This window comes from Cryptomeria japonica, chromosome 8 (assembly GCF_030272615.1).
Source record: "Cryptomeria japonica chromosome 8, Sugi_1.0, whole genome shotgun sequence".
Classification (NCBI taxonomy): domain Eukaryota; kingdom Viridiplantae; phylum Streptophyta; class Pinopsida; order Cupressales; family Cupressaceae; genus Cryptomeria; species Cryptomeria japonica.
In genome coordinates this window covers 46,930,200-46,935,338 of record NC_081412.1, presented here as the reverse complement: position 1 = coordinate 46,935,338, position 5,139 = coordinate 46,930,200, and positions in this window count along the sequence as shown.

Genomic DNA, 5,139 nt, shown 5'->3' with positions numbered 1-5,139 from the left:
AATACTCCCCTCATGAGGTTCATTTTGTGCAAGAATATGGTATTGTCCCTACTTTTCCTAGTGAGGGCATTTCCTCTTTGGATTCAAACAAAATTCCCACTAGAGATGATGCATTAATGAGAAAATCGTACCCTTCTCCTAAAGCTTGTTTTATCCCTAAAGATGCTTTAGAGAAAGAAGATAAATTTCCTTAATTCTCTCTCCCCTAAAGATATTTTGAGGAAAGAGGATGATTTAAATACATGTAGTGATTCTCTCCTTCCTAAGGATGAAGAATTAATGAACAATGTTATCCCTTCTCCCAAAATTGGCAATAGCAATAAGGACATCTTTGTGCAAGATATTTATAATAATTTTTCTAATGACCTCTCTATTTGGAATGAACCATTAGAAGAAGGTGTTGTTTATTCTCTCCCCCATGAGATAACCCTAGCCAAAGGGGATAAAATCATGATTGATAACTCCCTTGATAGCATCTCACCTTCCATAAGTCTCAATCATTCTCCCTCTAAAAATAAGGCATCCCCCTCTCCTCAACTTGGTTCTACTCATAAGGATACCCTAGTTCAAGATAAGATGGTTAACATCTTTAATTTTCAAAGATCTCTCTCTCAAAGGTGATACTTTAAAGAGTAATGTTTATCTTCTCCTAGAGAGTTTATTCCCCATGTAGATCCCTTGGTGATAGAGGATGATATGACCTTTCCTAAAATGTCAATGCCTACTTCTAGTCCCCCTCCTAAAATTGATCTTATCTATGATAATATCTTAGTGCACAACAATTCTTCCAACAATCTTGTTCATTCTTCTGCTAAGGACACCTTTGATATTCCTAAACCATCCTCAATCCATTTGATACATGGGAATGAAACACCTAATAAGCCACTCTTCACAATTCAAGGTTCTTGTCCTTCTCAAAATTCTCAACGTAAGCCTATCTTAGTGGTTCAAGGTGGTTATGTCAATGATTCCTTTTGCACTCCTAAGAAACCTATTATTACTGTGCAAGGAAGTTATCCTACTAAGAGCCCTTATGAGTATACTAAGAAAATCAATGGAGAAAGTTATCATACAACTGCTCATACTTACAACACAAGAAACAATAGGCAACCTAGTCCTCCTCCAGTTATCCCAACTTCACGTCCTCTCTCTCAACCTATTCTTCCACAAGCACCTCATATATCATAGACTCTTAGTAAGGAGTATGATTTCATTGAACAAATTAAGGCCACTCCTGCTAAGATTTATATTTGGGATTTGGTTCAAACTTCACCTATTTATCATGGGATGTTACAAGATGCTTTGAAAAATTTAGATGTCCCACCTACAGTGACACCTAATAACATGGATTCTTTGATTTATCCTACGAATAAACCTAAAGCTCAAATTGTATTCACACAAGATGAGTTACCTTCTCCTCAAATCAAACATCAATATGATCCTCTTATGATTGTGGTTATTATCCATGATAATGCTATAAGACGAACCCTTGTGGATAATAGATCCGGCCTTAATGTTTGTGGTGTGGACTTATTAGATAAGATTAAAGTGGATCGTTCTCTCATAGAACTTTCTTCTCTTACTATTTGAGGCTCTTATAATGATGCTAAACAATGTCTAGGTGTGATAACCTTGCCTATTAGGGTAGGTCTTGTTGTGTTACCTACACCTATTCATGTTATACCTGGTAATTTGACATATAACCTTCTGCTAGGGAGACCATGGATTCATAGCATGCAAGTTGTCCCCTCAACTTTGCATAGGCAGGTCAAGTTCATTTATAACAATACAACATACACCTTGTTAGGTGTAGCGTCCTAAAATTGTGACACTTGCAATTTCGACTGCATTTGGATCTTCACGATGGCGACGCAACACTGAACCTGAATGGAGACCTCGAAACTTGTCCATGACACCAAAAACTGCATTTTTCAGCACCCTGGCCTGATCCTCCTTGCACCTTGTTGTCCCTGGAGGTGGGACCATGGCGTCCAGTGCCCTGGTCCTTCAGGACCATGGCGCCCAGTGCCTTGGTCCCCTAGGACCATGGCGCCTAGCACCCTGGTCCCTGGCCCTATTTTGGGCCCGGTCTCTTATGGGGCTTCGGGTCTTTAAGTTTGCAAATTGGAAAATAAGGTTGCTATGTCGGCCCAAGGTCAAAAAAATCAGTCTTTCAACCCTAATTGACAAGTATATAAACTACATTTCCTCTCCCATTTTGAGAGGGAGGATATGTGTACAAGACGCGGAAACGATATTCAAACATTCAAGCATTCAAGCATTCCTTCAAGCAATTGATCATTCTAAGTCTCCATTCAAGGCTAAGTGCTGCATTCAAGACAAGGATTCAACCATTGAAGAGGAGATCACATACCACATACAACATACAACATACAACAACATTTACACCTTCGCATGTAAGAATACAAACATTCTTACAACAAGGTATCAGTACTTGTTTACATTACAATCATTTACATTTACAGCATTCTCATTTCTTGGTTAATTCCAAAACCAGGGCTTTACCTAAGGGAAAACCCCTAATCCCTAACCCCCAAATCGTCCTCTCTTTTCTGTGTGTAGGTTGCAGGTATGCGGCTGTAATTGAAGATCTAGAATCCTTGTGCAGAGACGAACAGATCCCCCTTCGTTTCGCGGATTTTTTGGAGGACCGTGTGCACGCTGGGTGCCATCGTCCCATCAACTTTCACTCAAATTTGTAGGACAGCATCGTCTCGACATTTTACTACTAATTCCAGGTCCACAGCTTCATCCTATATTCCTATCTCTGTTTATAAGTGAATTTTTCTCACTTTTCATGCATCCCTAGCTCAATCCTTCTATCTACATTCTTTACAAAAGAGGGTAGCCTTGCTATCTTAACCCTTGAAACTCATTTAGAATCCAATCTTGCATTGTGTGGGATTGGATCTTGTGGGTTTCAACCCCTCTTTTGAATGTAAAGTCTCCCCTAAGTGAAAACCATAAACCCTAGTGACCTCCTTTCTCTCTCCTTGGAGTGGTGGGGGGGAACACTTAGGGTTCGATTGCGATTTTCCGCTTTACATTAGGTACCAAACCTCAAGAACCATTAAAATCTGGATCTTCTTGTTCAACTACTTCCCATTCTTGTTCCAATCCTTCTACTTCTTCAAATACATTTATTTCCTTTAATGATGTTGTTCCTTCTAGTACTCCTGATTCTCCTACTCAATTGGAATCTCCTCCCAAGGATATCTTTTCTCCCGAAGAAGTGCTCGCAAATGATGATTGGGGATCTCTAGACTTTAACCCTACATTTGTAGGATAATATAGAGTATCTTGGAAAGGATCTAAGATTGAGAAGGAGAAATCTAAGGAGGAACCTAAAGAACAACCTTTTTTGTCTAAACAACTAAGTAACCACTTTGTGGCTGCTTCTAACTCAAATAATTTTGAAAATCCTTCCTCTAATTTATATAGCATTGAAACCTATGGGCATCACCATCTCCTTCTAATTTGGCATAACTTTATGGTCCTATTTTTCAAATTTTAGATTAGAGTGGCTATGATGGAAATAGTTGTGGCGCAAATGAACAAGGAATTAAAGTTCTTATAGAACATAACAGACATGAAGATTCATTTGGACTTGGATGTAATCCTTCTAAGCCCACCAAAGAATCTAAAACATCATCTCTCAATGTGAATGCTATATTTAGTAGTGATGATAACCTCAACTCAATTAAATTATCTCCTACTTCTTTTAACAATCATCCCCCTTATAAGGAAATCTTGGTGATGAATAAATCTCTTTATGAATCTCCTCAAGAGATTTCTAATCCCACTTATGAGACTTTATCTTCTAATCATTTTAAAATTCCTTTTTCTAGGAATAAGGCTCTAATGAATTACACTTATCCCTCTCCTAATATTTCTTGTGTGCAAGAAGTATGACTTAGTGGCCTATTCTTCTCCTATAAACTTTTCTCTTTCTAAAGACTTTTTAAAATTCATCATCTTATACATGTTTTTAATCTCACTTATAGTAGAGCATTTAACATGTCATATTCAAATACCTTATTCAATCTATCATGTCTTGAAATAAAATTAATGGCTATTATGTTGCTCATCATTATGTGACATGGTAGCTCATTTATTGGGGGCTCATTGTCATTCATGATGGTACAATTTCACTTGCAATCATACTTTTGGAAGCAACATAATAGACTATTTTTATCTCATCTCTTCTCCTTATATATATGGGGCTAAAAAAGTGATTTCAAACATCTCTCCTTCTTAAGATTAAAATTTACCCTTTGTGAAGTAGTGTCTTCAATAAGGACTTCTTATTGATTGTAGAGGTGTATTCATATTTAAAAATCCTTCTCTCATATTGGAACAAGCATCCCTAATGGGGATCTTAAGTACATATCCTTGATTGGGACCTCCTCCTTGGTGTTGGAAGTCTTTGATCATTCATTAATTTCTTTTCTTCACTGAGTAGTATCTTTTATAATAAATCCTTCTATTTTGTGCATGTGTATATCCATGATGAGGATCTCTTTCCTTCTTTTAGAAGAGTGTTGTTATAAATAATCTCTATTTGATGTCATCTCAATCCTCTGCTCTTTTCAAAACTCTTGCATTCATTCATTATAGAAGATGTTATATTTGTCTAAGACAACTCCTCTTGAAGGTAGATGCCTTTTGAAAAAAGATATCTTATCCTCCAAGGATCTCCTATACACTTATATAGCAACATATCTCTTTTTAACTATCTTATCCTTGCTTGAAGAGTATTCCCTCTCTTTCTTGGATTTATGACATTGTTGCATGATGGATATCTTCTTGGTGTCGAAGGTAGGTATCCTTGTTCTAATTGCACACACTTGCACGAGGTTGAGTAGAACTAATGGTTATCTCACTCTCCTCCCTTACATGGATCACCCAGACAGAATCTGGGGGCTAGTTTTCCATGTCCTTCTCTCCATGGATCACCTAGTTTTAGGGGCAAGATGTTCATGGTTCCTTTTCTCTTCTCATGGATCACAAAAGTGTGTATTCATGATTTTTGTATCTTCTTCCTTCTCTTTGCATTTGTTTCCATTTAAATATTTCATCTTGTATTAGAGAGCTCTCAAATTCTCACACTCTTTGTTG